This window comes from Peromyscus eremicus, chromosome 13, assembly GCF_949786415.1.
Source record: "Peromyscus eremicus chromosome 13, PerEre_H2_v1, whole genome shotgun sequence".
Lineage (NCBI taxonomy): Eukaryota > Metazoa > Chordata > Mammalia > Rodentia > Cricetidae > Peromyscus > Peromyscus eremicus.
This window is the reverse complement of record NC_081429.1, coordinates 44327977-44345528: the sequence shown is the minus strand read 5'-3', so window position 1 is coordinate 44345528 and position 17552 is coordinate 44327977. Positions and strand designations below refer to the sequence as shown.

General features: G+C 40.1%; 1 protein-coding gene across 7 annotated transcripts in view; it reads right to left on the bottom strand.

Annotated features, from left to right (window-relative positions):
* The window catches only part of Kansl1l (KAT8 regulatory NSL complex subunit 1 like), a 91908-nt gene extending 78297 nt beyond the window's left edge, over positions 1 to 13611 (bottom strand). For 4 of the 7 annotated variants that reach the window (XM_059278764.1, XM_059278768.1, XM_059278769.1 and 1 more), the window contains exon 1: positions 13460 to 13611. The gene's annotated coding sequence lies outside the window, so the exon portion shown is untranslated. Of the gene's footprint in view, positions 1 to 7689; positions 7847 to 12892; positions 13000 to 13459 lie in introns of those variants that run through there. The other 3 variants (XM_059278767.1, XM_059278766.1, XM_059278765.1) reach the window with 3 other exon arrangements.
* Positions 13612 to 17552: the final 3941 nt, after the last annotated feature.

The window sequence follows — 17552 nt, the reverse complement described above, 5'->3', positions numbered from 1 at the left end:
GGGTTTAATGGCAAATACATGTGGGTCCAAGTACATCTCACAACTATATCATTGGCAGTGTTTAGTGAAAGTCAATAGAAAAACTTACAATTTTGAATCTCTTAATCATATTTGAAATGTAAATCAATCGCACAATTGCAAAAATATTTATCTTTATGAAATAGTCACTTTTTCTAAAATGAAGTTCCATTTAGAATTTATTTTTCTCAACTTGAACATTAATAACTAGAATTAAAATAAGCTAAGAAACCTGTTAATAAGTAGACCTAAGTGAGCACAAAACATGAGTTCATAGTTGTTCAAAAATAACGTGGCAGTGAGAAATCACCTGATCTGAGACATATATTTTTCCTGAAAATCTAACTGCAATGTTTTTCCATTATCACAAATACACATTTATTACTTATCATTGTAATGTATTCCTTCTACATACAAAATAGTGAAAACCATGCCAGATGACCAGTGAAGATTAATTCCAAAGTTAAACAAATTTCAAAAGAAAAGACTGTGCAAAACTTTACAACATTAACTATTTTAACTTTTTAATGATAATACAGTGGAACTATTAAATTCCATAATTTTTTCAACACACATAACACACTCTAATATTATGTGCACCCAGATGCTAGCTGTAACTGTACTTCCTTCACTTTTATTTTCCATAAAACTAGCACAAATGATCAAGAAAAAGAAAAGGTGTAAAAAATTTGTTAAAAAAAAAAATCAAAGGGTTAAGAGCAAATAGCCAAGTAGACAATATCTACAACATATAAAAGAGAATTAATAGCTAGGATATATAAAGAACTTCTGCAAATAAATAAAAGACACAGTAATAAGGTACTTTAGGTGATAATGTCTAGATGGCCATTAACATATACTTGATCACAGTAGTAAGAAATGCTTATCAGCAAAGCAAGATCCAAGTTTCCAAACACTAAACTGACCAAAATGATTCCAGTCTGAAACACCAGTTATGATGAAGCAGGAAGAAAGCAAAATTTCTCACATCCACTGAGGCCACAAATTGGCTGGGCAATTTGTACATAAAGTAGAAAATCTGCTTGTCACAGGTATATAAGCAATGGTTGTAACACCAAACATTAGTTGAAAACAAATTAGATATAAAAAACCAAACACAATGGAATAGTATATTGAAGTTAAAAGACTATCACTATGGACAGACTAATGGTAAAAGGAAAAAAGAACAGTGAAGGTACACACACACACACACACCAGCTTTATACTATATAAATACAACACAAACATAAAAGCCTATCATGTATATGGATGCTCAAGCTTGTACTTAATAAAAAGTGAATTAGAAAAATGCCCACCATATCTGAAATAGTAGTTGCATCAAGTTTCATGAGGTTTTTATTTTTATTATAAATGTTATGACTTTGGAAAAAAGAACAAATGTAAAATAAACGTTAATGGCTAACTAGATGATAAAAATATAGATGTGTGTGTGTGTGTGTGTGTGTGTGTGTGTGTGTATGCACACATACTTTGTCTCATGTAAAATGTGTTTATAGTCTGCCTTCAAATTTGAATTATCTCAAAATTAATACTCACTTTTGTATGACTAAGCAATGAGCTCTCTATATAATACTCGCATTCATCCTAAATTTTAAAGGAAAAATGAAAATGATTTTTTTGTTTGCAATTCACTCTGATTTTAATGGATATAGAAAAAAAATACAGACCATCATGAAGTGGTGTTAGGAGCACTTGCTCTGGCAGTGGGCCCACTTTCTGTTCCCAGCACCCACACTGGGCATCCCACAAATGCCTATAACTCCAGCTCCAGAGGACCTGAAACCCTTCTTCTGGGCTCTGAGGGTACCCACACACAGGTGACATACAAACACACATATGTATAAATAAAAAAACTTTTTTTAAATTAGGGAAGAAAGTTTCTAGGATTAAAAACATGTGTCACCAAATCCGGCCCCCCAGAAAATAATATTTAAAACAGTAGTTTGGGAGCCTTTGAGACATATAATCAAAAAGTACAGGTTCGGCAGTTTGCAAAAATTAAATGTGCATATTACTAAAAATCACTGAGTTTTAAATCACTCATGTTAACTCCAAATGATGGCTCCAATCATTATGCAGTTTTTAATTAATTTATTCTTAGTTGAATATGCTTCATTAACATACAAAATGCTAATTAGAATAAGGCAAAATATAATTTTAAAAGCACACAATAGTGAACAATTCTGTAAGTTTACCTCAAGATAATATCCTTTAGTTCAATATAATTGCAATTATTTCATAGATCTTAAATGCTTATTTGCGCTTTGGAAACCAACTTGAGAAAGGCAGTAAGAAACTGACTATAAATCAAGCAATCTGTTTTCATTGAGACTATATCAACCAGCCACACCACACACCTTTTTCATGTTGAGTATTTATGAATGATAGCTAGAAAACTATTAGTTTTAAAAAACAAAGTTAAAATGGCCAGGCGGTGGTGGTGCATGCCTTTAATCCCAGCACTCAGGAGGCAGAGCCAGGTGGATCTGTGTGAATTCAAGGCCAGCCTGGTCTACAGAGCAAGATCCAGGACAGGTATCAAAACTACACAGAGGAACCCTGTCTCGAAAAACCAAAAAAATAAAAATAAAATTAAAATGCACAAATTATGGAAATAAATAAGTTTGCTTTCTTAAAGGTGGAAAACAAGAATATAGTCCCTGAATCATAATTGTCTGCATTGGGTAAAAAGAAGCTAGAGTCTTCATCTCCATCTAATATGTATTCAATCTAAAAATCAGCAATTCATTTCAACTGTCATAGGTAGACATGTCTGATACTATCATAAATACTAGAAAGATGCAGTGATCATGACAAATAAAAATTCTACCCCTCACAAAGTTTACATTTAGAGGAATATGCTAGAGAGAAGGGAGGGAGGGTGAGAGAATTTATTTTAAAAAATAAATAACATTTTTTTAAATCTACATTCATGTGAAAGGTGACTATAACGTAAGTGTGGTGACTTGAATATATTCGAATAGTTGGTCTCCAGGTGGTGCAATTGTTTGGGAAGGATCAGGAGATGTGGCCTTGTTGGAGGAGGTGTCACTGTGGGCAAGCTTTGAGGTTCCAAAAGCTCCAGTGTCTCAATCTTTCTGTCTTGTGTCTGTGGGTAAAGATGTGAGCTCTCAGCTACTGCTCCATTGCTGGCTGCCTGCTGCCATACTCCCACCATGATGGTCCCAGACTCTGAAACGGTGAGCCCCAAACAAAACTCTTTCTTTTACAAGTTGCCTTGGTCATCATGTCTTATCACAGCAATAGAAAACTAAGACAATGAGTAGATACAATATTCCAGTAAATAAAGGTTTTGTAAGTGTTTACAAAAGCTACAGTATAGAGCATATTTATATTGGCACAGGGTAAATCTGGAAGTGTGGATGAGAAGTGGGCCTCTCTTGGTGATATCTGCCCTAAGATCTCAAACAATAACAAGTTAATAAGAATTTGAGATGTATGCCTTCCACTCAAAAAAGATAACATAAATCTTTGGGCAAGAATAAGCTTGGTGTGCTTGTGGGGGAAAAAAGCAACTATGTCCAGAACATAATGACTACAGAAAGAATAGAAATCAGACCAGAGGAGCAGAAAGAGCCAGACCATTGCATTTTATACTTAAGCTGAAGAACAGTCCTTAGAAATTCAGGTGAGGAAATAACTTGATTTGATTGACTAGAGAGAGGGGGAAGGGAGGGAGGGAGAACAAGTTAGCTCACTCTGGATGGCTGTCAGAAAAGACCTGGAATGCAGAGAAACCAGAGAGGCAGTTACTGAATCAATGCAAGCCAAATTGATTGCTTAGACTAGTTAGGTATTAAGAATAATGAAAATTTAAATATGTCTCAAGATAGAGTCAACAAAACTCTTGTTTTTTTTGGTTGTTTTGTTTTTTGGTTTTTTTTTTGTTGTTGTTGTTTTGGTTTTTCAAGATGGGGTTTCTCTGTGAAACAGTTCTGGCTGTCCTGGAACTCATTCTGTAGAGCAGGCTGGCCTTGAACTCACAGAGATCCGCCTTGCCTCTGCCTCCAGAGTGCTGGGTTTAAAGGCATGCACCACCACCGCACCACTGCCCAGTCAAAACTTTTGATGATCAAAATTTTGCAGGGTTTAAGAGGGACAAAAGGAACCAAAAGGAACGTTTGGTTTTCTAGCTTCAGCACATGCATGGTCAATGGTGACATTTTGGAAACAAGACATACTTGGGAACCTTTTTTTTTTCTTCTTCCTTTTCAAGTATTGTTAGGGTCATATTATATTTAAAGAATGTATCTGCCACCCATGTGGAGTCAGCCAATCAAGGCTAGAGTTCAAGTAAGGGGTCATAATTAGACAGTAGTTGGAGAAGTCATGGAATATAAACAGCATTTAAAGCCAAGGAACAGGAGTTTACCTAGGGAGAAAGTCAAAACAAAGGAAAGGAGCCCGCAACAGAGACTAAGGGACTTCATAATGGCTATGTGAAGGGAGCTACAAGAGAGGATGGGCCCACAAAGGAGAAACAACAGAATGTCGGGGTGGGTACAATCAAGACAACCAAGTATTTAGAATATATAAGAAGTTAAATAAGAACAGGTCAAAGTTACCAGGGATATTACTTTCTAAGAGATCTGTTGAGAAGTCTCCTGGCTTTTATTTTCAGTCTTGTGTAGTTAATTGTAAATTTAAAGATCGACTAAGCTCTAGTCTGCTCTAGCTTTCCATCTTAGAGAAAGGGAAATACCTAACCACAACCCTCTCTCCCTGTCCTTTCTAATCCCCAAGGCACAGAAACACAAGGCAGACCTAGCCACCAGACTATGCAGTATCATTTTATTAAATGTTGGCCATCTTATTAAACATTTTTTTAGAGTTCATTTTACACAGCTTCCAATTAAAAAGCTTGCAAAGCACCCTAAGAGGAAAAATAAAGTTTTAAAAGATGGGATCACCAGACAAGGGATTTAAAACAACCATAATTAATAAGCAATGGGCTTTTAATCAGGGGGGAATGACAATGCACAAGAGATAAATAATGTAAGTAAATTAATGAAAGTCCTAACAAAGAATCAAAAACAAATTCTACAGATCAAAAACACAGAGGCAGGGCCTACGAGACAGCTCAGCAGGTAAAGGTGTCTGTCACCAGGACTGAAGGCCTGAGTTCATCGCTCGAGACCCACATGTTGAAGTGAGAACACTAACATGCACAAGACACCAAATCACAGATCCAGGAAGCACAGAGAAAACCAAGCAGAACAAATCTCAAATTCATATAATTTTAAATCATAATTCATGTTGCTTAATAAATTAAACACTGTGCTCCACAACAAATAACACATTTAAAATTATGTACTAAACTTTCTTATTTGTATGCATGTGTTTGTGGTGCAGGTTCCATCAAACTCAGGCTTGCATGTACTAGGAAAGTTCTCTCTGACTTTATCTATCCCACCAGCCTGATTTTAGTGACAGGTTCTTAAAAGCAGCACTGGATAGCCTCAATTCATAATCCTCCTACAGCAACCTGCATAGTGTACCTAGTTTTTTTGTTTGTTTGTTTTGATTTTTTTTTGGGGGGGGGGTTGTTGCTCGTTTTTTCCAGACAGAGTTTCTTGGTGTATCCCTGGCTATCCTGGAACTCACACTGTAGACCAGACTGGCTGCCAAGTCAGAGATCCACCTGCCTCTGCCTCCTAAGTGTTAGGATTGTACCTAGCTTTTGAAAGAACAGATTTGATTTATGTATTAGATGGAGCTAGAGACCTAAGCCAGGGCTCAGGCATGAAAAGAACTCTATCTGAGCACCATTTCCAGCCTCATGTCAGGTACTTTTCATGACGAATGAAGCGCACTGGGCTTTGTTTTCATCAACAGTTGGATCCTAGGATATTGTTTGGCCCATGGGAAGCTTTTTTTATTTTTTTTCCCCAGGCAGTCTTGCTGGGTAACACTATGAAACTCCTAATTCCCATACTCTTGCCTCTACAGGAGTGGTCCCCTATGAGTGACTCATACAACAGGCTCTTAACAAAACATCTTGAACAAACACCATCCCCAAATGAAAAAACTGCTCTAAATTTTAACTAAGGAGATTTATGAGACATTTTCTTGCCAGGTTGTCAGATAAAAAGGTTAGAAAACATTAACACAGAATATAACTGCCCAGGAGAAATATGGTATGAGCTACATATGTTATTTTAAACTTACTACCAGACATTTTAAAAATAATTATTTCATTTAGCAAATGAAAATATATGTGATCAAAATAAAAATTTCTTAATCAGACTCTCTCTCTATATATATATATATATAAAATATCCTTTATGTATAACAAATCTTCAAAATCATGAGTTTCTTTTCTATAATCTTAATGTAGAAAGAGCCTCATTTCAAATGTTCAGGTCAGTGTGACAGGAAATTACTGTACTAGTACAATGCAAGATGCATTCTTCCTTAAATAACCAGGAATCAACCATTAACTATACAATTTCAATCCACAAATTTATCTTAACCAAATATATGTATATTTTTAGGCACCTATAGTAGTCTAGGCAATACAGAGAAGAGAAACTCCAACAATTTTCTAAAAAACATCTTGATCAGTTTCTAACTACACACTGTGACATTTCATTCTAGCTAAATCTAAAAATATCTTTCTAACTACAGAAATATTGGGTTCTCTGATTCCAGACACTTCTACTGTTGGTAAAGATTGTTTTGTGTATACTCTAGATACTCAAGTCTAATGTGGCACTAAAGTAATTTAGTCTAACAAACTCGAAGGGAAAAAAATGGGAAAAATAAAACTTTTTCTCTGTCAAAGACACTCACTAAAATATCAAGCTAATGGGATTTTTTAAGTGGATACTACAAGCTTTAAAACAGCCAACAGTCTCTGAAAGAAAGCAGCCATGCAGTCTTGAGTCTCTGCGAAGGCAAGAACTCCTCATAATCCAAAAACCAGTTCTACTTCATTTTCACAATCAATTGATTTTTCAGCTTTTGGTTTAAGTTAAATTCATTAGTATCTTGGCAAACAGAAATTCTGTGGTTTCATGAGTAGCACAAAAGAAGTTTATCACAAAACCATCATAGATGACCTGTCAAGTACATAAACCTTCAACAAACAACCCAGATCCAAATATAGACTATTCTTACAAGGCTCGGAAAAATACCAATACCTACTTTTTGTAGGACAAGCAAAAACTTATAACTTAAATAATAAACACTTTACAGTCACTTTTTTCTTTCTTTCAGTAAATATTAGTTGTATTATTATAAAACCAAATTAATCCAGCAAGAACAGTGAACTGGATTATACTGTTAAATCTACACCATAAATTCTAAAATTTGAGTGTACAATTTAATCCAAAGAGCATTCACTGAGAGTTAAGAGTTTACTTAGTTTGAAATTGTACTATTACAAGTAGGTTCTGCCTTGTCCCCAGGATGTTTTCATAGTAGCTCAAGCTGTACTTTTAAGATTCATAATGCATTCATATTTGAGTCTACCATTAACTAAAAGTAATCTAATCCTCTAGAGATCATGGAATATAGGAAAAGCAGTTATCTTTCAAAACTTGCATGTACACAGGGAGATAACTGCCAAGACTATTACTACAGAGTTGGTTCAGACACTTAGTAATCAAATCTTTACAAGTAACTTACATACTGCAAATGATTTTTGACATTTCCTGAAGAAAATTATTTAAATACCTTCACACTTGAATTTAATAATCTAGATAAAAAGCACTGGTTCTACTGAAAAATGAATATCAGAATTAACTCTGATTGCCTATCCCTCCTATTGCTTCAGATTTTTGTTGTGCTTTCTATTCTAGAATGCATACAAGCATTCCATATTGTCTTTAAAAATATTCTCTCAGGTTTTAAACCTGAACATTAAATTTACTTTTAACCCTATTCTCTTAAATGCAGAGTAAAAGACACAAATCCACCTGTAAAAATAAAAACTAAAATGGGCAGTGGTGGTGCACACCTGCACTTGGGAGGCAGAGGCAGGCGGGTCTCTCTGAGTTCGAGCCCAGCCTGGTCTACAAAGAGTTTCAGGACAGCCAGGCTGTTACAGTGTAGAAACCCACAGAGGTTTCCTGGTGAGTACTTACTCAGGGTATGAGAACTGAGCTTGCTTTACTCAGCAGGAGTGTTTAGAAGGGTCTGCACTTGGCTATGTGGTGTGCTTTGATCTAGCAGGGATGGGGGGGATCTTTTGCCCCACCCCTTGGCATTTTTATTAAAAAAATGCTTTTGAAGAGACAGAAGGGGCTGGTGGATTTTGATCTAGGTCCTCCTGAAGCTATCCTGTGTTTCTCTGTCTCCTCTCCGCTATCTTTCTATCTAAAAGTTTCTTATCCCTCTTTCCTCCTCATAGGAACCCTTTAAAAGGTGGGAGCTGGCCTCCCACATTACAGAGAAACCCTGTTTCATAAAACCAAAACAATAAAAATACGAAATACAAAAACTACCAACAGTATTTGAAAGGGAAGAACCCAGAAGCAGGGCCAAATCTTATTCCACATATATTACTTAACCCATGATAATAAGGAAAAGTAACTAACAAAATGTGAGAGGTTCTCTTTTTGTCTTTACATTTATTTAGTGTGGGGGTAGGGTGGGGTGGGATAGGGAGTGTTGCTATGGCAGAGGTCAGAGGACAACTAGTAGAAGTGGGTAGTTCTCTCTTTCCAATATTTGGGTTCCAGGGATCCAGCTCAAGTCATCAGACTTAGTGGCAAACACTCTTATCAAATGAGCCATCTCAGTGGCCCGAGTTGGACTTTCTAACATTACTAAAAATGTAAGAGAATTCAAATTTTCTAACTTTTCCTTATAAAGGCAAAAGCCAAAAATACAGAAACACCAAGGAGAATGAGTTCATATTGGTTGAATTTTTATCTCATAGCACTAGAAACCACAGGCTGGAGAGATGGCTCAGGAGTTAGGAGCACACACATTGCTCATGCAGAGGCTCTCAGTTGAACCTCCAAAGCCCAGGTAGGCTGGCTCACAATCACCTGTAATTCCAGCTCCAAGAGAGCAGACACCCTCTCCTGGCTTCCATAGGCCCTGCACTCACATACACAAACTCACAGGAGGAACTTGGATATAAACATGATATTTTTAAAAATGTTTTAAAGTATCAAAAAAAAAAAAAGTAAAGCCATAAATACAAAATACAACATATTTCCAGATTCCTTTATACGTTCTTTTAGGGGAATTCTCAGTTCACTACAGAAAACTTTACCGTAATTGGCATGAGTTGAATACAGTTAGCTCCGTTAGCTCCGCACTTTGTAGTCTATGATGTTTATAAGCAAGAGCTTTCCACTTTGAAAACTATGCCTAAAAAGGAATTCTCATTGAAGACTAAAGAATTTAATTAAAGATAACTGCCACTTGGGTGGCCACATAACAGATCAAACAGCTCATACTTGAAGCAGAATTATTACTATTCAGCTGTATGTGCATGACTCATAAGAATATAAATGAAGTTTATTCCTGTGTACATACATTTGGATGCAGAAATTTATGTTGAAAAGGGCATTATCACACATTTGCTCAGTCCATTCATTTTGGCAATTTAATGTCACACAGTTCAACACTGATTAATGAATGACCTACTACCGTGCATAGTTTTGGGGGTTTGTTTTGTTTTGAACTACTAAAAATGTACTTAAGAAACCTGGATCTTCTAGAGCTAGAAAAGAACCTGAAATATTGTAAAGTTCATAAATGATTTAAAATAGTAACAAATTTTCAGTTATAAATAGCTGAATTTTAATATCAATATAAAAATAAGTGTTTTTGAAAATATAAAAATAACATCTGGTATTAAAATTTTCCATTGTGGTAAAACAAAATCCCAACATGAAAGAAAACAAAAAGATAAGTTACAAGCTGGCTTGGACTACAGTGTGACTTCCAGGCTGACACAGATCTCATATTGACATCCTAACTTTAAACACACACACACAAATGAAAAGAAAAATTCCACTATGAATTATCTTCAATTTTCACTATACACTATAATGACATCATTTTTACTAACATGGTTTTTTTTAATCTTTCATTGACTAGGAAAGGAACAAAATTCTGTGAAATGCCCATTTAGCTCAACATTTAAGAGAAAATAAGGAAAAAAGATTTAAGAATTATATGGCTTCTCTTTCTAAATCTAACATACTGAATAAAATGATTGTGAGTTATCTTTTGTATGATATTATAGTACTGTAAAGATAAAGGCTTTAAGAACAGATTAAAGACGTAAACTGGTTGCTAATTTCCCACTGTCATTTACACTATAAAGCAGCCTCATTTTTTGCTGTAACAATTTGATAAGCCAGATCAACATCAACCTTAACTATAATCCTAAACCTAGAGGAAGCAGCTTTCCACCTTCAGCTGACACCTAATATAGCAAAGACAGACTCCAGGGAAAATGAACAAGAAAACTATGAAGTCAGGAAAGACCTCATGGAAACAAGAATGGCTTACTGCATACAAGGTTTATGCGACAGACTAAAGGGCAGTAAAGAACGCCATAGGTAGTTAACAAGTGGGCTACCAACAACTGGAAATAAAACAAAGAACTTTAGACACTAACAATCTTATTTGTCTAATACATAGTCTACGAGAAACCAGAATGAGCAGAAGGAAATTTTCACGTTAGCTTCTTGGAAGAGCAGTGAATGGTGATAGGTGGTGAAACCCTGTAAGTAATGTTATAAACAGAAAGGGTAGATGAAGGTTTGGGATATGCCATGCTTAAGACAATGGGGAGTTCCTGGAACTTTTAGTGAAAAACTACTAAGATCAGTGAGCCCTAGCCTTAAGGAACAAGTACTCAAATGGCTCACTCAGCTACTACACTATCAATTATGTACTCCTCAGACAAAAGGAAGAGACAATTTCCCGACTTCTCCCAGGTGAAAAAAAAGTTAATATTGGCAGCCAATTGGCAAGTCTTTATTGTGCATCCACTATTTGATACACGGCATGTAAATATGAAAGTTTTCTCTCAAGTTTTTTTCCTAGAGTAAGTTAGGAAATGCAATAGAACCACATACTTGTCCCTCGTGAAAACCAACAAAAAATAAAGAAAACAGTACTGTGATGAACAAAGATGTGACAGGAAGCACATTCATACCTCTGAGTAAATTAATGCCACATTCCTAAAGCTGGGGATGTCACAAGAGCATAAAAAGAAACAAAAACGACTCTGACCCAGAAATTCCTCTTCTACAAATCTAATGGGTGGGGCGGAAAAATGTATTATTTCAAAGACTTGTGTAATAAAATTTACACAAACCATTAGAAAAATCCCAAACTTCTGCCAATAGGAAAAACTTAAAATAGACTCATATGATGAAATGTTATACAGCTATTAAAATTATTTTTCAAAAAATATTAATGTTATTTAATAACATTAAATGTTTCTGGATTAAAATTAAGTAAAAATGTATGATCTCTAGTTTTAGGAAAAATTACACATAGATGACAGAAAAATACAGAGAAATACAAAGTTTTCCAGGCAATTTTAAAATAACATGTAAGAAAATAAGCAGGTATTATTTGAAAAGACACCTATTACCAAGAACCTGTAAATGTGTTATATTTATGTACTGGCCAAGATTATGAGAAATAATTTAAGAAATTATTCTAGAAAGGCTGAGAAAGGGGAGTAACAATAATCTCTGTAGATCAAAACTACGAAGCGATGAAGGACCTTGCCAGTGATCTTTAAATCCGGGAAGAGAAACACATCAAAGTTACAGCAGCTGGGGTGGTGCCATGCGCTCCCAATGTCAGCTCTAAAGGGACCTGGACTGCACAGCAAGTTCCAAGGCCAGTCTGGGTTACATGGCCTGAAACAAAACAAAGTGCAACAGGTCTGGACTAAATTAAATATATCTTATTTCACGGCTTGTTGTTAAAATTCCGAATATATGCTGGCTTTATTAAAACTGACGTTTTGTTACACCACATTATGTGGAGATTTACAGTCACTAACAGGGCACGTGATCTTCATTACACTCTTTTAAGGCAGGGACCATATTGCGCAACGGTTTACTAGAGGAAACAGATGTATCAGCAAGGCTGTGACTTGCCCAAGAAAACAGCTAGCTAGTTCTCTGGAAACCGCAAAAATCAAACAACTACGGGTGTTAAGCCTCTTAAGCAATCTGCGTTCCACACCTGCACCTCTTCTCCCCCGTCCCCCCACCTCCACTGTCGAATTATTTTTAGAGCTGCTTTTCCTAGCCCCAAATCCTGCCTAGTTTGCCAGCCGCCGTGCTCAGTAATAGTTTCGGGTAAGTTCTGTTGCTAACAAACCTGCCCCATCCAATCAGGATCTAAAAACCTTTCTACAGACACCAGGTTAAACAAGTCCAAGGCGGCGGCCAGTCTTTTCAGTCTCTCCAGCACGTAACCGCTCTCGAGTTTGGGGAAATCAACCAGAAGGTGACTCCCACAACTCCAATCTCCCTGCCCCCGCGACGGGACCAGCCAGGGCAGGGAACCGCTACCGCGCCTTCTCCCGGAGCACCGGGGGACGCCCACGCAGCGCCAGCTCCCCGCCAGGCCGAGAGCCCAACAGCTCCTCCCCGGCGGCGGTTCGAGACCACACAACGCCGGCCAGACATTGGTTCTTCCTACCGAACCTACTTCTCTTTCCCGAACCGAGCCCTCCCCCTCCGGCACCAGCCGCTACACGAACTCGGACGTGTGGTCCCTCCATAAACCACTACCATCTTCTCCCTTCCTTCCCGAACAAATCCCAAAGGCCAAACCCATAACGGCCCAGAAGGAGCAAAAAAAAAAAGAAAGCAACGTCGCTGCTAAGGCGGACCTAAGGCTCGGCCCAGAGCTCGAGTAACTTCCACACCGCCTGGTCCGTACCCGCCGGAGAGGCTCGGCGGCCCCGGCTGGGGGGCGGGCCCACGGTGGGGTGGGGGGGGTGGGGTAAGGAAAGCCACGTGTTCCGCCTTGTGCGCACGCGCCAGCCAAAACAAAAGGGAGGCTCGCCAGGCCCCGCCCCCGTCCCCCCACGTGACTCGCGCCCAGGCCCGCCCCCTGCCCCGCCCTCCCCTCCCCAGCCCAGCCGTGTCTGCCAAGGCTGTTAGGTTTAGCCGTTTAAATTTGGCTGCGGTCCGACCCCTGCCCCAGAGCACGGTCCTGTGCCGGGGCCCGGGAGTTCCAACGGCCGGGAGGATTCGGGGGTGCGAGGGGGGACTGCCCGGCGGACGCCGAGCCCGCGAGTCTCTCCCCCTTCCCCCCCCGCCCCCCCCCGGCGGTCTTCTCCGCTCTTTCCCGCCCCGCGCCGCCGCCGCCGCCGCCGCTGCCGCCGCCGCCGCCGCCGTCCCCCGCCGAGGAGACCCACCCCCCTCTGCCCGCCGCTGCGACGCCGGCCACTCGCCTGCTGGGGCGCCCTGGCTGCCCTCCGCCGCCGCACCTTGGGTCCGGCCGTGGTGGGGGCCGCCGTAAGCGATCTCTAGTAGCTGTCCGCCCGCCTCCCCCCAACACCCGGGGCGCCGCCGACTCGTCTCCAGAGCGCGCCCCGCTCCCGCCCCGGCCGCCGCCGCCGCCGCCGCGGTTTAACAGTCCGCCCGCTGCCCGCAGCTCCGGGCGCTCGGGGGACGGAACCCTGCAGCGGGAGGCGGGGGGGAGTGGGGGAGGGCGGGGCCCGGCTCCGGCCAATGGCAGCGGGGGAGGGGCGCGCCATGCAAATGAGGCGGGCGGCGGGGGAAACCCCGGCGGGGGCGGGGCCTGCGGCAGCCGCCCCGGAGCGTTCTGAAAGCGGCCCGAGCGCCGTGGCCGAACTCTGCGGCGGCCGTGCCGGCTCCGGGTGCGTTCCGCTCCGCTCCGCTCCCCCGCCGCCGCCGCCGCCGCCGCTCCGGCGCTCTCTCCACACCGGCGCCAGCCGGACTGCCGGGCCGCTTCCCGCCTCCGCGCTGCGGTTTCTCTAGGTCCGTGAGACGAAAATAAAACGCGGGGCAAGTGGGGGAGGGGAAAGAAGGGGCAGGAGAGTCCGCGCGTCCCGCTCTGCTCCGCTGCGAGCCTTGGCGTCCCGGCTGTCCCGGCTGTCCCGGCCAGACCGAGGGTTTGCAGCCTTCCTCCACTGCCCAGGCCCTTGAGCCTCGGTGCCTTTGCTTGCAGTGAGAGAGACTCAGATCCCAAGTCATACTCTGTCGGACCTCCGCCGGACCTTAAAACAGGCGACAAATCTGCCATGGATACATTTGAGTTAGTTTATGATCGAGGGGCGCTGCAGTTAACTCTCCTCTGCCGCAGCGCAGAAAAGCGGGATTTTATATGGAAACAGTTGACTAGAGAGACACAAAAACATCCCTTGAGTCTTGCACCTGGCCCAGCCTGCAGCTTCACCGTTAAACGCACCCGGGCATTTCCCCAGGCTTGAACTTGAGGCTTAAGAAAAAATGATAACCTAAATATAGCTGCTTAGATAATAAGAGTAGAAGCTTTGCTAAGCAGATTTTCGTTGGAATGCTTTAGGGAGTGAAAGGCACTAGAATTTTAGATCCAGATTTATCATTATTTCTACCTTATTATTTATTTGGAAGGGATCACGGGGTGGGACCATGGCAGAAGTGTGAAGAATTGAAGTCATCAGGAAGTAATACTTAGACATTACCGGAATTGGAAAATTAACCACTACTTCTCTTTCTAGTACATCAACACACGTAGCTGAAATAATTTTTAGGATAAACTGTTTTCAGTGGGGAGAATAGTTGCTCAAACAATAATTACTCAACATGGGTCAAGGGAAGACATTTCAAGAAATATTAAAATGCATTAAAAATCATGAACTAATGGTGTGTTGGAGGAAAAACTAAACACCTACTGGGTATTTGTCATATTTAAAGGGCTGCCATAGTCCCTGAGTACAGAGACAGAAAATGAGTAAAGCATTTAAATAAAGTATGTGGTGGGGCCTGGATTGGGGCATTCCAGGCCGAGGTGGCCTAGCCTGTTCTCCATGGTGAGGTCCAGGACAGCCATGACTATATACCAAGACCCTATCTAAAAACAAACATAAAATTGCATGATGGAGGTAGTAGGAGTTTGAGAAGTCAAAAGTGTTAGAGCAGTTCTAGGATCTTGGATTCAACTGGGCATTCATTTTAAAGACTTCAAAAAGAGAGAGGAAGGCATCAATAACTCAGGAAATAGTAGTATCCTTAAGGGGAGGTATTATGTATCATACTATTAGAAGAGAAAACAACATAGTCAACTACATTGTTAAATCGTGAATGACAAGGTCTGTCTGGGGGTGCACCACAGCAAACGAGCACTTGCCTAGCATTAGTGAGGGGTGCCCTGGGTTCAATTTTGAGTATACTGATGAATGATAAGGAATTCAGATTTAAAATGCAGGCAGTTGTACAGCTATAAAATCACTTGAGGTACAGTTATCTCCTGTGAGGTAATTATTATCAAAGCAAAATACTTGTAAGTTAACTATTAAATGTGTGTTGAAAACATATTTTGTGATGGTTAGAAAGGAGTGAAGGTGGTAAAAGTTCCTGCCTTTGCAAAGTGTAGTTAAGCTTTGCCAAATACAGATAAAAACCACAAGGTTTTCAATGTATTGCCTAATGCAGTCATCAAACACAGTAGGAAGCAGGTTGTTTTCCAATACTCAAGGTTAATCCTTTTAGCTAGCCTCAGTCTGCCAGATTTTGTGGACCTTACATAAAGATTCCAATCTATGAAACCATTGTGTATGTAACATTTTCTCTTCCCTTCATACTCAACTTATGGTAGTTCCAAAGTCATAAGAATGAGAGGGTATTTAATAGCACGGGTTTGAAATATCCTTTTTAAAAACACAAGGAAGAAAACTCAGTCATTTCTGTAGCCTGTTTTGTAACTAATAATTTCATAAACTAATTGCTGTAGTTTGTGAAGTGATGTTAACCATCACTTAACTACACATTAAGCACATTGTTCCTTGACACTAAATGCTGTTCTAAAATATGCTTCTGTTACATGTAATATAAACATGCCAGCTTTCCAGACACCATAGAATATAAAGTTCTAAAAATTGATAGACTAAGTCCTTTATCAAATGGTTTCCTATTTTACTTATGTAGCAAAATCCTGCAAGAATTCATGTGCTCTTCATCTATTATAAGATACATTAAAAAGAATTCTGGTTTCCAAGAAAAATATATTGTTGAGAGGGGTGGGTAAAGCCAAAGATCGAGCCAGAGCAAGGAGAAGAGAAGGGCACAGCTCTTGCTGACATAATTCCGACCTGACTGGAGGCCTGTAAAAAAAAAAAAAAACGCCCAGGTAAGCGGTATTGCCGTGATTTCAGGAGATAAACTCCTACACCGGCATTCACTCAGTCACTTCTTCCATTCAGGAAACACCACGGCAGCACTTAAGGCCCCGCTGACACTGTGATAAATGCCAGAGATAGAGATCCACACCTGGCAAGGAGGCCAAGAATGGATTACAAACACAGCCTTTTGTGTCTCCCTTCCCCGCTCTGTGTTTCTTTATAGCACTTCACCACCCAGCATAACACAGATTTGTATTTTTCTCTCCCTGCTCTGGAATATAAATGAGCTCCATGAGCTCTGGTTATTTTGCTCAACACTGAATCCCGGAGCTTAGGACATGGTTCCCAACAAATGTTGAATGGAAGAACATTTCATTCTTACATTCTGCAGTTCTCTATTAATTTCCTGTGTTTTTTTAAAAAAAAAAAGATTAAGCTCAGTGGCATCCAGGTATCAGGATACTTACAGTAGTAAGTAGCCGGTCTTGGATTTAAACTCAGTCTTGACTGGCTCCAAAGCTAGCCTTCTTGCCCAACTGTCATAGAACAGAAAGCTTATGGAGTTTATTACTGTTCTTCATATTTCTGTGCCAGAAACAACTGTCTTCTACTGTCCTATATACATTTTGGGGATTTTTTGTTTTTTTTCCAAGACAGGGTTTCTCTGTGTAGTTTTGGTGCCTGTCCTGGAACTCTCTCTGTAGACCAGGCTGGCCTCAAACTCACAGAGATCCGCCTGCCTCTGCCTCCCAAGTGCTGGGATGAAAGGCGTGAGCCACCGCCACCCGGCTTACTAACCAGAATTTATAGATGAAAAGGTTAGGGGTATGCAACAAAACTAGAAGAACCAAGGCTGGGTACAAGAAAAGACCGTACTGGCCCACAGAGGTAGAATAAAAAATAACTGAATCTATCACTTTTATCTACAGTAGACTCTAAATTGGAAACAACCCTAAAATATATCATCTGTAAAAGGATAAGCAAATTGCGGGGTATCCATATATTCTATTATGGAATGCCACTGTGGAATAACCATAAGTGCTTTTTAAAGTTTTTTTTCATACAATGTATTTTATCATTTTTTCACCTCCCCCAACTCCTCCCAGATCTTCAGAGTCTTTTTTTCTTAAGTGAGCATACAAAATAATGGATTTCATTATTACATTTTCATCCATGGATGCATACTAAACAGAATGCTGAA